The sequence below is a fragment of the Somniosus microcephalus genome, chromosome 5 (genome assembly GCF_052327205.1).
Source record: "Somniosus microcephalus isolate GS21.2 chromosome 5, FLI_Smic_1.0, whole genome shotgun sequence".
Taxonomy (NCBI): Eukaryota; Metazoa; Chordata; class Chondrichthyes; order Squaliformes; family Somniosidae; genus Somniosus; species Somniosus microcephalus.
Window position 1 is genome coordinate 100,877,121 of NC_140991.1, and position 17,301 is coordinate 100,894,421.

General features: G+C 52.0%; 1 protein-coding gene across 1 annotated transcript in view; it reads left to right on the forward strand.

Annotated features, from left to right (window-relative positions):
* LOC147117234 (uncharacterized protein C2orf66-like) overlaps positions 1 to 17,301 on the forward strand; it is a 115,639-nt gene that overhangs the window by 25,492 nt on the left and 72,846 nt on the right. The gene's annotated exons all lie outside the window — the stretch shown is intronic.

The window sequence follows — 17,301 nt, forward strand, 5'->3', positions numbered from 1 at the left end:
GATTGGAGCGAGTGGGCAACACCCATCGTCCCAGTCATGAAGAAAGCATCGAAGAATGATAAATCTGAAGAACAGAGAAAAATTCGCATCTGTGGAGACTTCAAGGTGACTGTAAACCCGGTCCTTCACACGGTACAGTATCCTATTCCGAGGATAGAAGATATTTTCGCCTCACTATCCGGAGGGAAACGTTTCACCAAAATTGACTTGGCACAGGCATATCTACAGATGGAGGTTGAAGAGGCCTCTAAAAAATATCTCACGATAAATACACACAAAGGTCTGTACCAGTACAATCGGCGGGTTTTCAGAGTAGCATCCGCCCCAGCTATCTGGCAAAGAGCTATGGAGCAAGTCCTCCAACGAGCACCTTGCCAATTTGGAGCAGGTGCTCACTAGGCTGAGAGAACGGGGCCTACGAGCAAATCGCCCCAAGTGCGAATTTTTCCAAAATCAAATATATTGTGGCCACATAATTAATAAGGAAGGGTTGCATAAGTCACCTGAAAAAATTGAAGCGGTCATAAAAGCCCCAGCACCTGAAAATGTTTCACAATTAAGGTCGTTCCTGGGATTAATAAATTACTATCATAAATTTTTACCGAACTTATCAACTCTTCTACATCCTCTTAATGAACTGCTACAAACAGGAGTAATTTGGAAATGGAGCGAAGACTGTAAACGTGCCTTCCATAAATGCAAAGACTTAATCACGCCCAAAGAAGTTTTGGCTCATTACAACCCATCACTGCCAATCAGACTGGCGTGCGATGCATCCCCTTACTGCATAGGAGCAGTATTATCGCATAAATTCCCTGATGGCTCGGAACGGCCGGTAGCTTTTGCGTCACGATCATTGAACTCAGCTGAGCGTAACTATGCCCAAATCGACAGGGAAGCACTCAGCCTGGTATGGGGAGTGAAGAAATTCAACCATTACCTACACGGACAAAAATTTACCTTGTTGACTGACCATCAACCCCTCATCTCCATATTCAACCCTAAAAAGGGTGTTCCCATTATGACAGCGCAAAGGCTACAGAGGTGGTCCCTTTTTCTAGGGGCACACCAATACAACATAGAATACAAAGGATCAAAACAGCATGGGAATGCTGATGGTTTATCGCGCCTACCGTTGCCAACGGTAGAAGAGGCACCTACAGTAGACCCAGTGGAGATGTTCCACTCAACCATAGTGGAATGTCTACCAGTAACAAATTCTGCCATTGAAAAGGAAACGAGAAATGACCCGACTCTCTCACGAGTCTACGACTTAACGGTGAAGGGATGGCCAGCACATGGCGAACCACTGTTGCCAGCATTCTCGCAAAGAAGAGAACAGCTGTCAGTGTGCCGAGGAACCTTGATGTGTGGATCCAGAGTGGTGATTCCACCCAAATTCCAGGATAAAGTGCTGAAGGAGCTTCACGAGGGGCATCTGGGTGGAGTGAAAATGAAGAACCTAGCCAGAGCGTTTGTATGGTGGCCAGGTATCGATGGAGATATCGAAGAAATGACCAAGAGCTGCCTAGGATGCCAGAAGGCCCAAAACGCTCCACCCCAAGCCCCTCTACATCCATGGGAGTGGCCCTCATCTCCCTGGCAAAGGGTACACATCGACTTTGCTGGTCCATTTATGGACTCGGAGGCCTAAAAATTCAGTTGGCTGCGCCAGCCGTTAGCGGCTTAGGAGGAGTAGATCTCGAGCGCTAGGCGCTTAGCGCCCGGGCGCAGCGCGATCTGCGCCTCGCCCCAACTTCAGTAGACATTTAGCGCCGGCGCAAAGTCATTGCGCGTGCTCATCTGCGCGCGCAGATCATGACGTCATTTCGTCGTGCAACGCCCTTTGTGTGCCTGGAACCGGAACTTCACTCGCGCCGCCCCATTGTGCGCCTGGCGGCCCGAACGACTGTGAAGTGGAACGGTACACAGCCGAGGCGGGCCGCGGGGAGCGCAAATTAAAGGGCACTTACCCTGCACTATAAAGGGCAGCCATTTTGCAGCACTCACTCTTGTGCAACGGATTTTTGGAGAGAGACCAAGGAAGAGAGCTTACTGCTTTGGCCCAACACTAGGACAGGTATTTTTGGCTTCAGGCCAGAGCTTTGCAATTCTCTTTGCCTTCATTGAGATCTCAGTGTTTGCCAGCATATTATGGGGGCTGCATTGGGTGCCAACGCTGAGTTTCAGCATTATGTCCGAAGGGCTTACAGACGCCGTGAGAGAGTGACAGCCCTGGCTAGACGCAGAGGGGGTAACAGGCGTCGGCAACGGAGGCCTTACCCACTCAGGGAATACCGCCAGCAGTTCTCCTATCTCAACATGTCTGCCGCGCAGTGTGTTAGGAGGCTGCGATTCAGAAGGGAGGTGGTTGCAGAGATCTGCCAGCTGCTTCACAGAGATCTGCGTCCACAGCTGAGGCGCAGGACGTCTCTGTCGGTGGCAGTGAAGGTGACGGTGGCTCTCAACTTCTATGCCACCGGCTCCTTCCAATCCGCTGTTGGGGACATCGCTAACATCTCCCAGTTCGCCGTGCATTGCTGCATCCGCCAGGTGACCAATGCCCTTTTCAGAAGGAGACGTCAATTCATCTCCTTCCCCATGACCCTGGACAAGCAGCAGCAGCGTGCAGTGGGATTTGCAAGAATAGCGGGCTTCCCCATGGTGCAGGGCGCCATTGACTGCACGCATATAGCTTTGCGGGCACCTCTGGAGCATGCCGAGGATTACCGCAACCGGAAGGGCTACCATTCCCTCAACGTACAGCTGGTGTGTGACCACAGGCAGCGCATCCTAGCTGTCAATGCCCGCTTTCCAGGCAGCAGCCACGATGCCTTTATCCTGCGACAGACAACTGTGGCTGATATGTTCCAGGCACAGCCTCACCCAAGAGGATGGCTTATCGGGGACAAAGGCTATCCTTTGTGTACCTGGCTCATGACCCCGCTCCGCGCGCCCAGGACCCCTGCTGAAGAGGCATACAACGAGAGCCATCAAGCGACTAGGAACATCATCGAACAAACAATCGGCGTCCTGAAGCAACGGTTCCGCTGTCTGGATTGCTCCGGTGGAGCCCTCCAGTATTCGCAGGAGCGAGTCTCCCAATTCGTCGTCGTTTGCTGCATGCTGCACAACCTGGCTATCCGCAGGACTCAGGCACTGCCACCTCACGTTGGACCACCACTTCAGGAGGAGGAGCATAAGGAGGAGGAGGAGGAGTACCAGCCCAGGAGGGAGGCAGAAGGTCCAAGGGCCGCCCGTCGGCGGCTTATTGAACGTCACTTCTAGGCCCCCTGTCAGGGAATGGCTTGTGCCAATGAAAGAACATGATTGCAGCCGCTCCGCAAGCCCTCAGCCGGTTAAGGCAACAAACACTTCAAAGATCAAACATGGACAATCTGAATAAAGAAAATGGTTTATTGTACAAACTCAGGGCCCTTCCCACATGAACACCAAAAACAGACGAAACCCCCAAAAAACACTCACACACTTGACTCACTCCCACAACCTGGGGAGGATTAACAAAAGATGTAAACAAAAATGGCCTTCATCCTCGGCCTTCACAAAACACCCATTCCAAAAAACAAAACATTTGGGCACACCCTCTACTTTGTGGCCCGCGAGGGCGATGCCTTCTGCAAACTTTTGCGGCCCCTGCACGCCCTGCTGCTCCTCCTCAAAGTGAGCCCAGTGGCTGCTGCAAGGCTGGGGGAAGGCTCCTGAGGGGCACATGTCGTGACGGCAGATGCCCTTGGGGGTCGGCCTAGACGAGGTCTGGCCGTCGAGGGGCCGGCTGGTGAATGCTGCAGCTGTGGCTGGGCAGCATCAGTCGCTGCAGCAGCTCGTGGCAGCTCCACTGGGGGAGTGGCAGTGGCGGCTGGAGGAATGGGGGCAAGCTGGCGGATGGCAGGCGCTCGCTGGCCGCCTGAGACACTGGCACTCGCCCGGGCCAGCACTGCAGCATGCGCAGCAATCTGCCGAGGGACAGACCGCTGTGCTGCTGCAGCGCGGCGGGTGCCCTGGCGATGCCTGGCTGACGCAGCAAGTGTGGCAGCAGTGAGTGCCCGTGTTGCCCTGTTCTGTGACCGCATCAGAGCAGCCAGTGACTGCACGGCACCACTGATCACCTGGCCACTCGCTGCCTGAGCTGCCCCGAATTCCGCCCGACTCACTGCCTGATCTGCCCCGAATTCCGCCAAACTCGTGGCCTGTGAGGCCCCGAATTCGGTCACACTCCGAGACAGGGACTCGATGGCCTCAGGCATCCGTGCCACTACCCCCATGAGCTCCGTGTGCCGGCGCTCCGAGTCCGCGGACATGTCCTCGAGGAGGCGCAGCTCCTCGGCGGTGACCGTCTCCGGACTGGAGGCCGGACTCTCCCTCTGGGGAGAAGGCCGCCGAGCTGCCCGACCCTTCCTGCGTTGCTGGACACCGCTGGGCCCAGCAATTGGACTCCCCTCCGACCCTTCCCCCCTCTGGGGAGAAGGCCGCTGAGCTTCCACCCCCCTCCCGCGTTGCTGCAGGCCGCTGGTCCCAGGAGCTACACTCCCCTCCGACACTTCCCCCAGGCTCCCCTCCAGGGAAGACGTGTCCCCTACATTGGCATGGCTTGCCGCGGCTGAGGGTTCCCCTGATGGGCCGCCTTCCTCTTCCTCCTCCTCCTCCTCCTCTTCTGAGGGGCTGTCACTGGCAACTTCAGGGACCTCCTCCTCACCATCTGAAAGCAGGAAGGCACAAGAGTAGCTTTAGAGTGAGGAGAGGGCGTCAGCGAGGGATGCATGAGTGGTGGCATTCAGCGCATTGGTCGGACAGTGGCAAAGGATGTAGATCTGATGCGCAAGTGGGACGAGAGAGGTCCAAAAGGTGATGTCCTTACCATTGGTGCCCAGAACAGGGTCGGCATCTCCAGATGCAACGGGGCCAATCACCCGGGCACCCATGATGCGCTCTATGCGCTGTTGCAGCTCGGTGAGCTGCTGGATCTGGGGTCCGCCTCCCCCGGTCTCAGTCCGGCTCCTCTTATTATTGGCCAGCTTGACCTGCAAGAGAAAGGATGGCCTCTAAGTACAGTGTGTAGCCCTGATCTTGTGTGCACTGCCTCCCATGGTGGAATAGCCTGGCCAGTGTGTAGCACTGATCTTGTGTGCACTGCCTCCCATGGTCGAATAGCTTGGCCAGTGTGTTAAGTGCAGAATGTGCAATTGATGTTCATGCCTGTCCCATAGCTGCTGCATGAGGGCTGGCCATTAGGGCTTTCAGGTCCCTTTGCCCATAATGTGAGGTGCACATGCAAGGATGAGGAGGACACTGGAAAGGGTACTCACCCTGACAATCCTGGTGAGGTCATTTAGCTTTTTGCGGCATTGTACAGAGCTCCTGGGGACCTCACTGTTGGATGTCACCCTGGTGGCGACATCCCTCCAGGCTTTCCGGTAGACGCGGGCCGCCAGCTTCTTCCCATTGTCCGGAAACAAGATATGGCGTCTCGTCTCCACAGCGCCAACCAGCACCCTCAGATCATGCTCTGAGAAGCGCTGCGCTCGTTCACGGGCCTTCTCCATCCTTTCAGGCGCTATTTGGGTCCAGCAGCAGTGTTCAGGCCCAGCTGGAGGGCTGCAGTGTCCAGGGCGTGGCAGCAGACCAACTCGACCCTTCCCCCTTAAGAGCTGGCCGGCGCCAGGGTGTCTGCTGTCAATCAAGAAATGACCGCACCTGCGCTGCGCCCAGCCTCGGCGGTATCGCTCAGCACCGCCGGCTTAGCGCCTAAAGATAGTCGTGCATCGCCAGTTTTAGCGCTCGAGCAAACTCTTAGGGCGAAGCTACTGAATATCGGCGAAGTGGCCTCGACTTTGCGCCGGGCGCAAACTTTAGCGGCCGCCCGACTTTACCGCCCCAAAAGTGGCTATAATGAATTTCTAGGCCAATGTTCTTAATCGCGGTTGATGCACACTCCAAGTGGCTGAAGGTAATAAAGATGTCCTCCACCACCACGGAAAAAACCATCACAGTATTAAGGACCATATTTGCCAGGAATGGGCTGCCGGAACAGATCTGTTCTGATAATGGACCGCAATTTGTGTCCGAAGAATTCAGGAAGTTCTTAAAAAACAATGGGGTTAAGCACTAAACGTCCGCCCCATACCATCCCGCCACCAATGGATTGGCTGAAAGGTTTGTCCAGACCTTCAAGAAGGCCATAAAGGCCATGGGTAATGAAGACATAAAACTTCAGCACAAGGTGGATAACTTCTTGTTCGCATACAGGAATGCAACACATATGGTTACAAACCAAACTCCCGCCATGATGTTCTTCAATAGAAGCCTAAGATGCCGGCTGGATTTGATCAAGCCCAACATCAGAAGGGACGTGGAGAACCGGCAATTTCAAGGCATGAATGAAAGGCCAACTAGAACCTTCCAGATAGGTCAACAAGTTTTGGCCCGGGACTACCGTACCAAGAAATGGCAGCCTGGAACTATCTGCACACGACTAGGACCGCTGATGTATACCGTGGACATCGGAGAAAGCATAATAAGGCACCGTGCTGACCAAATCATAGAGTCATCCGAAAAGGGACAACCTACACCACAACTCTATACGCCTAACGATGAAGCAGAGATACCCATATCTACCTCCGATCCAGTGATACTGGAACCCGATGAACCCGACACTGGCATTCAAGCCGAATCAGCCTTGCTAAAAGAACCTACTACACCACCAGAAACTACTACACCACCGAGGCGTTATCCGGACCGAGTCAGGAAGCCTCCAGAGAGACTGACTTATAATTAATTAACTGCAGCAATGTATAGATTATTTTTCTTGTAACGTAATTAATAATTACTTAAAATATTATGTACTGGTTAGCTAAAAGGGGAGGAATTGTAGTGTATGTGCCTTTAAGTGCCCCATGTGTACTGTAATGCCGGTAATGGGCACTCGGCTATATAAGCCTGAGTATTGTGTTGTATCCGTTAGTTCCCCTCCAGACTTTGTTTAGTAAACACCTATCAAACCAACTCCTGTCTTCAGTGTCTCTATCAACACACAGACACAACACCTTCCGTTTGCGGTACATTTCTGAATTGTGTGTACAGTCAATGGCACCCTGCACCATGGGGAAGCCTGCTTTCCTGGCAAAGCCGTGTGCTCGCTCCTCCTGCTTCTCTCTGGCAAGAGAACATAAGAACATAAGTAAGAGCAGGAGTAGGCCATACGGCCCCTCGAGCCTGCTCCGCCATTCAAAATGATCATGGTTGATCATCGACCTCAACTCCACTTTCCCGCCCGATCTCCATATCCCTTGATTCCCCTAGAGTCCAAAAATCTATCTATCTCAGCCTTGAATATGTTCAAAGACTCAGCATTCACAGCCCTCTGGTACAGAGAATTCCAAAGATGCACAACCCTCTGAGTGAAGAAATTCCTCCTCATCTCAGTCTTAAATGGCCTACCCCTTATCCTGAGACTATGCCCCCTAGTTCTCAACACTCCAGCCAGCGGAAACAACCTCTCAGCATCTACCCTGTCAATCATCTTCAGAATCTTGTATGTTTCAATGAGATCCCCTCTCATTCTTCTAAACTCCAGAGTGTAGGCCCATTATACACAATCTCTCATCATAGGACAGCCCTCTGATCCCAGGAATCAATCTAGTGAACCTTTGTTGCACCGCCTCCAAGGCAAGTATATACTTCCATAGATAAGGAGACCAGAACTGTGCACAGTACTCCAGGTGTGGACTCACCAAGGCCCTGTTCAATTGTAGCAAGACTTCCTTACTCTTATAGTCCAACCCCCTTGCAATAAAGGCCAACACACCGTTTGCCTTCCTTATTGCTTGCTGTACCTGCATGCTAGCTTTCTGTGTTTCTTGCACAAGGACACCCAAATCTCTTTGAACACCAACATTTGAAAGTTTCTCACCATTTAAAAAATATTCTGTTTTTCTATTCTTCCTACCAAAGTGAATAGCCTCACATTTCCCTACATTATACTCCATCTGCCACTTACTGCCCACTCACTTAGTCTATCTATATCCCTTTGCAGGCTCTTTGGCCTAGAAATTCAGTTGCTTGCGCCAGCCGGTAGCGCCTTAGGAGGAGGAGATGTTGGGCGCTAGGCGGCTAGCGGCCGGGCGCAGCGCGATCTGCGCCTCTCCCCAACTTCACTCAAGATTTAGCGGCGGCGCAAAGTCTTTGCGCGCGCTCAGCTGCGCGCGCAGATCCTGACGTCATTTCCTCATGCAACGCCCTTTGTGCGCCCCAAACCGGAAATTCAGTCGCGACGCCCTATTGTGCGCCTGGCGCCCCTAGCGACTGGTAGAGGGGAACGGTTCTCAGTCGATGCGGGGCGCGGGGCGCGCAAATTAAAGGGCACATCTCCTGCAGTAGAAAAGGCAGCCATTTTGCAGCACTCCTTTTTTTTGAGAGACGGATCTTTGCAGAGAGACAAAGGTAGAGAGCTTTCTGCTTTGGCTCAACACTCGGACAGGTACTTGTGGCTTCAGGCCACAGCTTTCCACTTGTCTTTGCCTTCAGTGTCATATCATTGTTTGCAAACATATAATGGGGGCTGCAATGGGTGCAAACGCTGGCCTTCTCCATTGCATTCAAAGGGCTCACAGACGCCGTGAGAGAGTGGCAGTCCTGGCCAGACGGAGAGGGGGCCACAGGCGTCGGGAAAGGAGGCCTTACCCACCCAGGGTATACCGCCAGCAGTTCTGCTATCTGAACATGTCTGACGAGCAGTGTGTTCGGAGGCTGCGATTCCGAAGGGAGGTGGTCACTGAGATCTGCCACCTGCTTGGTGGTGATCTGCAGCCACATCTGAGGAGCAGGACGTCTCTGTCGGTGGCAGTGAAGCTGACGGTGGCTCTCAACTTCTATGCCACCGGCTCCTTCCAACCCGCTACTGGGGACATTTCCAACATTTCCCAGTTCGCCGTGCATTGCTGCATCCGCCAGGTGACCAATGCCCTTTTCAGAAGGAGACGTCAGTTCATCTCCTTCTCCATGGCCCTTGTCAAGCAGCAACAGCATGCAATGGGCTTTGCAGCATTCGCGGGCTTCCCCATGGTGCAGGGCGCCATTGACTGCACGCATGTGGCTTTGCGGGCACCTCTGGAGAATGCCGAGGATTACTGCAACCAGAAGGGCTACCATTCGCTCAACGTTCAGCTGGTTTGTGACCACAGGCAGCTCATCCTAGCTGTCAATGCCCGCTTTCCAGGCAGCAGCCACGATGCCTTCATCCTGCGCCAGACTTCTGTGGCAGACATGTTCCAGGCCCAGCCTCACCCACGAGGATGTCTTCTCGGGGACAAAGGCTATCCTTTGTGTACCTGGCTGATGACCCCGCTCCGTGCGCCCAGCACCCCTGCTGAAGAGGGATACAATGACAGCCATCAAGCAACCAGGAACATCATTGAGCAAACAATCGGCGTCCTGAAGCAACGGTTCCGCTGTCTGGATCGTTCCGGTGGAGCCCTACAATATTCGCCGGAGCGAGTCTCCCATTTCGTGGTCGTGTGCTGCATGCTGCACAACCTGGCTATCCGCAGGACTCAGCCACTGCCACCAGAGATTGGAGGACCACCTGAGGAGGAGGAGGAGGAGGACCTGCACAGGAGGGAGGCAGAAAGTGCAAGGGCCGCCCGTCGGCGGCTTAGTGAACGTCGGTTCTAGGCCCCCTCTCAGGGAATGGCTTGTGCCAATGTCAGCAGATGAATGTAGCCGCTCCACAAGCCCTCAGCCGAGCAGGGCAACCAGGACTTGCAAATATAAAGCATGGGCAGTGCGATTTAAGAACATTTATTACTTGGAAACCTCTGCCCTTCCCACATTACAAACTAATGGAGAGAAGCCCCCTCCAAAAACACAAAATGAACAGTCTTGGCCTTACAAAACAAAGAAAGACACCCGTCTCGACCTTACAAAACAAAGAAAGACACCCGTCTCGGCCTTACAAAACAAAGAAAGACACCCGTCTCGGCCTTACAAAAACACAACTACACCAGTCGCGGCCTTTCAACAAACACAAAACATTTGGCCAGACCTTCTACTTTTTGCCCTGCGAGGGCGATGCCTTTTGCATCCGTGACTGGCCCCTGCCCGCCCTGCAGCTCCTCCTCAATGGGACCCCAGTGGCTGCAGCAAGGCTGGGGGAAGGCTGCTGAGGGTCAGATGGCGAGACGGCAGATGCCCTTGGGGGTCGGCCTGCACCAGCTCTGGCCCTGGAGGGGCTGGCTGCTGACTGCTCCAACTCTGCTTGGGCGGCAGCAGTCTGTCCAGCGGCTCGTGGCAGCTGCAATGGCGGAGTGGCAGTGTCGGCTGCAGGAATGGTGCCAACCTGACAGATCGCAGGTACTCCCTGGTCACCTGAGATATTGGCACTCGCACGGGCCAGCACTGCAGCATGCGCAGCAAACAGCTGAAGAACAGACTGCTGGGCTGCTGCTGCGCGGCGAGTGCCCTGGCGATGCCTGGCCAATCCAGCGAGGGTGGCAGCAGTTAGTGCCCATGTGGCCCTGGTCTGTGTCCGCATGACACCAGCCAGTGAATGAACGGCACGACTGAGCACTTGGCTAGAAGCTGCCTGTGCTGCCGCGAAGTCCTGCAGACTCCTGGCCTGTGCTGCACTGAATTGTTCCAGACTCCTGGCCTGTGCTGCACTGAATTGTTGCAGACTCCTGGCCTGTGCTGCTCCGAATTCCTGCACACTCCTTGACAAAGACTCAATGGAGTCAGGCATCCTTGCCACTGCAGCCATGAGCTCAGTGTGCCTGCGCTCAGCCTGGACGGCCATTTCCTCCAGGAGCCGCACCTCCTCTGCGCTCACCGTCGCAGGACTGGAGGCCGCACTCACCCTCTGGGGAGAAGTCCGCTGAGCTTCCCCACCCCTCCCGCGTTGCTGCAGCCCGCTGGGCCCCGGAGCTTCACTCTCCTCCGACCCTTCCCCCCCGGCTCCCCTCCAGGGAAGACGTGTCCCCTTCATTGCCATGGGCTGGCGCGGCTGAGGGTAGCACTGATGGGCCGGCTTCCTCTTCCACCTCCTCGAATTCGGAATCGCTGACAGTGGCAGCTTGAGGGCCTGCCTCCTCACCTGGCGATTCACCATCTGAAAGCAGGGAGGCACAAGAGTTGCTTTAGAGTGAGGACAGGGCGGCAGCGAGGGAGGCATGAGTGCTGCCATGCACTGCATTGGTTGGACAGTGGCAAAGGATGCTGATCTGAGGCGCAAGTGGAAAGAGAGAGGTCAAAAAGGTGATGCCCTTACCATTGGTGCCCAGAACAGGGTCGGCATCTCCACTGGCGACGGGGCCAATCAGCCGTCCTACCATAATGCGCTCCACACGCTGGTCGAGGTCGGAGAGCTCTTTGACGTCAGGACGGCCTCCCCCGGTCTCACGTAGCTTCCTACGGTTGTGCGCCACCTTGGCCTGCAAGAGAAAGGACGGCCTCTAAGTACAGTGTGAAGCCCTGATCTTGTCTGCACTGCCTCCCATGGTGGACTGGCCCTGACAGTGTGAAGCCCTGATCTTGGCTGCACTGCCTCCCATGGTGGACTGGCCCTGACAGTGTGAAGCCCTGATCTTGGCTGCACTGTCTCCCATGGTGGACTGGCCCTGACAGTGTGAAGCCCTGATCTTGGCTGCACTGCCTCCCATGGTGGACTGGCCCTGACAGTGTGAAGCCCTGATCTTGGCTGCACTGCCTCCCATGGTGGAATAGCTTGTACAGTGTGTAAAGTGCTGAATGTGCAAGTGATTTTCATGACAGTCCCATAGCTGCTGGATGAGGGCTGGCCATTAGGGCTTTCAGGTCCCTTTGCCCATAAACTGAGGTGCACATGCAGGGATGAGGAGGACACTGGAAAGGGTACTCACCCTGACAACCCGAGTGAGGTCGTTGAACTTTTTCCTGCATTGCACAGGAGTCCTGGCAACCACGCTGTTGGAAGTCACCCTGTTTGAGACCTCCCTCCAGGCTTTCCGGTAGTCGCTGGGCAGCGGACTCCTGCCACCTTCAGGGAACAGAACATGGCGCCTGCGCTCCAGTGCGCCAACCAGCACCCTCAGGTCACCGTCGCTGAAGCGCTGCGCTCTCTCCCTGGCCTTCTCCATAGCCCTGGGCGTTGCACAGATGAAGCAGAAGTGGTCAGGCCTAGCTTCAGGGCTGCAGTGTGCAGGGCGTGGCAGGCAAACAAATCCACCCTCCCCCTTTAAGAGCTGACCGGCGCCAGCGTGTCTGCCGTCAATCAGCAACTCGCCGCACCTGCGCTGCGCCCGCCCTCGGGGGTATCGCCCCGGACCGCCGGCTTAGCGCCTAAAGATAGTCGTGCATCGCCTGTTTTAGCGCAGCAGCAGCCTCTTGGGGCGATGCGACTGAATATTGGCGAAGGTGGCGCGAACTTGAGCCGGGCGCAAACTTTAGCGGCCGCCCGACTTTAGCGCTCCGAACGTGGCTATACTGAATTTGTAGGCCTTTGTGTTCTCCTCACAGCTTACTGTCCCACCTAGCTTTGCATCATCAGCAAACTTGGATACATTACACTCGGTCCCTTCATCTAGGTCATTAATATAGATTGTAAATAGCTGAGGCCCAAGCACTGATCCTTGCGGCCCTCCACTAGTTACAGCCTGCCAACCTGAAAATGATCCGTTTATCCCTACTCTCTGTTTTCTGTCCATTAGCCAAACCTCTATCCATGCTACTATATTACCCCCAACCCCAGGAGCCCTAATCTTGTGTAACAATCTTTTATGTGGCACCTTATCGAATGCCTTTTGGCAATCCAAATATATTACATCCACTGGTTCCCCTTTATCTATCATGCTAATTACATCCTCAAAAAACTCTAATAAATTTGTCAAACATGATTTCCCTTTCATAAAACCATGTTGACTCTGCCTAATCATGTTATGATTTTCTAAGTGCCCTGATACCACTTCCTTAACAATGGATTCCAGCATTTTCCCGACAACTGATGTCAGGCTAGCTGGCCTGTAGTTCCCTGTTTTTTCTCTCCCTCCTTTCTTGAATAGCTGTGTTACATTTGCGACCTTCCAATCCGCTGGGAACTCTCCAGAATCTAGGGAATTTTGGAAGATCAAAACCAATGCATCCACTATCTCTTCAGCCATCCCTTTTAGAACCCTAGGAAGTAGGCCGTCAGGTCCAGGGGATTTGTCGGCTTTTAGTCCCATTAGTTTCTCTAGTACTTTTTTTCTACTTATATTAATTACGATAAGTTCCTCACCCTCATTAGACCCTTGGTTCCCCACCGTTTTTGGTACGCTTTTTGTGTCTTCTACTGTGAAGACAGATACAAAATATTTGTTTAACGTTTCTGCCATTTCCTTATTCCCCATAATAATTTCTCCTGTCTCAGCCTCTAAGGGACCAACGTTTACTTTTGCTACTCTTTTCCGTTTACATACTTGTAGAAACTCTTACAATCTGCTTTTATATTTCTTGCTAGTTTTCTCTCATTCTATTTTTTCCCTTTTCTTCAATTTTTTTGGTCAACCTTTGTTTGTTTCTGAAACTCTCCCAATCCTCAGCTGTCCTATTATTCTTTGCAACATTATAAGCTTCTTCTTTCAATCTAATGCTATCCTTAACTTCTTTAGTTAACCACGGTTGGATCACTTTTCCTGTGGAGTTCTTGTTTCTCAATGGAATGTATTTTTGTTGAGAATTATGAAATATTTCTTTAAATGGTAGCCACTGCTTATCTACCGCCATACCTTTTAATCTATTTTTCCAATCTACCTTAGCCAACTCACCCCTCATACCTATGTAATTGGCTTTATTTAAGTTTAAGACTCTAGTTTCAGACTTAGGCAAGTCACTCTCAAAATTAAGGTGAAATTCTATCATATTATGATCACTCTGGTCAGAAGAGCCTTTACTATGCGATTGCTAATTAACCCTGTCTCATTACACAATACAAGATCTAAAATAGCCTGTTTCCTGGTTGGTCCCATGACATATTGTTCGAGGAAACTGTTACGAATGCATGCCATGAACTCGTCCCCCCAGACTACCTTTGCCTAATTGATTTGTCCAGTCTATATGAAGATTAAATCCCCCAAGATTGTTACTATTTCTTGATTAATATTCTGTCCAACGGTATAGGTACTGTTAGGGACCCTATATATTATTTCTACCAGTGTTTCCTGCCCCTTGTTATTCCTTATCTCCACCCATACTGATTCTACTTCCTGATCTTCTGAGCCGAGATCCTTTCTCGCTACTGTCCTTATGTCATCCTTTATTATCAGGGCTACTCCCCCTCCTTTTTCATTCTGCTTGTCTTTTCAAAACGTCAAGTACCCTGGAATATTTAGTTCCCAACCTTGGCCACCTTGCAACCATGTCTCTGTAATGGCGATTAGATCAAACCCATTTATCTCTATTTGTGCCACTAGTTCGTCTATCTTGTTACAAATGCTTCGTGCATTCAGATAAAGAGGCTTTAATAAAAAAAAATTTTTTACCATTAATCCCTGCTTTGACCTTATTCTCTGCTGCACTGCTACCATTAAACTCTCTGTCCCTTCCTGTCACCCTCTGCTTATTTTTACCCAAATCGCTACACTGCTCTATTACCTTGATCTTTCTCTTTAGTTTTCTAATTTCCCCTTACCTGATCCCTCACCCCCTTTTTTAGTTTAAAGCCCTATCTACAGCCCTAGTTATTCGATTCGCCAGGATGCTGGTCCTAACCCGGTTTAAGTGGAGCCCGTCCGGACGGAACAGCTCCCTCTTTCCCCAGTACTGGTGCCAGTGTCCCATGAATTGAAACCTCTTTTTCCCACACCACTCTTTGAGCCACTCATTTAACTCTCTGATCTACTTGACCCTATGCCAATTTGCACGTGGCTCAGGTAGTAATCCAGAGATTATTACCCTTGTGGTTCTGCTTATTAATTTAGGCCCTAGCTCCTCAAACTCCCTCAGTAGAACCTCATTCTTGGTTCTACCTATGTCGTTGGTTCCTACATGGACCACGACAACTGGATCCTTCCCCTCCCACTCCAAGTTCTTCTCCAGCCGCGAAGAGATATCCTTAACCCTGGCACCAGGCAGGCAACACAGCCTTCGGGACTCTTTTTCACAGCTGCAGAGAACAGTATCTATCCCCCTGACTATACTGTCCCCTACTACTTCCACATTCCTTCCTTCTCCTCCCACTTGGATGGCCCCCTGTACCGCAGTGCCGTGGTCAGTTTGCCCATCCTCCCTGCAGTCCTTTTCCTCATCCATACAGGTAGAAAGTACCTCGTACCTGTCAGACAAGGTCCAGGGCTGAGGCTCCTCCATCACTATATCCTGGGTCCCCATGCCTTCCTGACTCACAGTCATGCCCTCCTGTCCCTGACCACTGATGAACTCTAAAGTACTACTTAACCTAAAGGGTGTGACTGGCTCCTGGAACAAAGTATCCAGGTAACTCTCCCCCTCCCTGATGCATCGCAATGTCTGTAGCTCGTGCTCCAGCTCAACAATTCTGAGCCGAATTTCCTCGAGTTGCAGACACTTACTAGAGGTGTGGTTGCTCGGGATCGCGCTGCTCTCCACAGAGAATGAAATGTATTCAGCTCTCCTTCCATACAAAGCCTCACTCACCTCCTTTATACAGGAGTGGACAGCAAACTGGGAGATGTTACAGATGTTGCCTGCTGCAGCCTGGAACGAGCCCACTTTGAAGAAGTTCAAGGTCACGGTCACATTTACAGCCACTAGCAATGCCATCCTCACTCTGGACTGAGGCTGCAGATTTCAGTGAGCATCTCCTTAGTGAAGCGGAGATGTCGCCTGCACTGTTTCTCGCTGAGGTTGTGGTAGGAGAAGTGCTCCCTGGGTGGATATGGCCTCCTGCTGATAGCCTTCTCCCCCTCCTCCCTCTTCGGGCAGCTTGTCCTCCTCTGTGTCGTGTCCCTATCAAGCCAAGGGGTTTCAAACTGCAGCAGCCATGGCTGGGAGGAACTAGCCTGAGCAGAAGTCTTGAAGTAACCTGAGTAACTTGAGATTTCAGCATCTTCAATTAAGACACCAAACTAAGCAACATCTCTACAAACTCTCCAAGAGCCAATAGAAATCAATCAGCATCTAACCTGAAAGCAGGTGATGATCCCTTTAAATAGCGCTGGTGCGGGTTCTCCCTGCTGCTGAATGTATGTTCGGCTGTGCGCCTTTAAGAGAGGGCATTAGCTGGAGCGCTGAGGTCGAAAATGGCAGCTCTGGTGTCAAATCAACTACACGCTGACTGACGTCATGATCTGCGTACTCTGCATACTTCCTCCGCACGCTCCCAGTGCCCGCTCAAGCGACATCACCAACATGTCGTTCACACGCCCCACAGAAGAAGTGTGTGCGCACGGTGCGGAAGCCATTTTGGGCACGAAACAGCACACGTAACACCAAACAAGTGAGCGCTACAGAGTCTGATTGCAGTGGGAAGCTCCCAATGGATAGTGGTTAATAGAGAAGTCAGCAAGGCCTAAAGGCTGTCACCCAAGCTGTCTCAGTCACTCCCAGAAACAGCTTGCATGGTAGTGGTACCTTCTGAAATGGACCCACTGACAATTCAGATTGATCAATGTGACAGAGGGCTAATGTCTTACATCTTCAAGTGGAGGTTTTTTTTTACTGTCACCAGTGTGTGTATTTCTAAAGTTCTCTTTTCCTGATGGAAGTAACTGGCCAAATTTCAGGGTCCCACCTAATTATGTGTACTCTAATTGTAAAATATCTGCAAATGATTTGCAAAGATGATGGCTCTGAAATTGCTGTCGGCGGCGTAGCTAAGGAGTAAGGTGCCGACCTCAGAGAAATCCGCACTTACCTGGTGCGAGGCCCCCTTCAAAAACTTGCATTCTTTCGCTGCAGAGTTGTCCGCAGCGCAGTGGCCCACGGATCCCAGGGGCGCACCGTGTGAATAAGCGTACCTGGGATCACGTGGGGCGGTGCGCCAATCAGGAAACAGAAATCCCCAATGCCCATTCATGATTTTTTAATGCTTAATTTTAGCGGAGGCGATGCAAATATCCTGCGTGTGTCTAGATTTTTTGTGTGCAAATATTTCACTGCAGGGAAATTGCATTTCATTATTTGCTTGGTTGATTGGTTCAAATCATGAAAGCCTCAGGGAATAGTCAGCTATGTCATCGGCATTTCAAACAGTTACCCGAAAACGTTAGCCGCTTGTTTTCCTTTTTTTTCTGCTGTTGAACCAGTTTTGTGAAATACTTCGCAGCTATTGCATAAAGGGCATCTTTTTCCAATAAAACA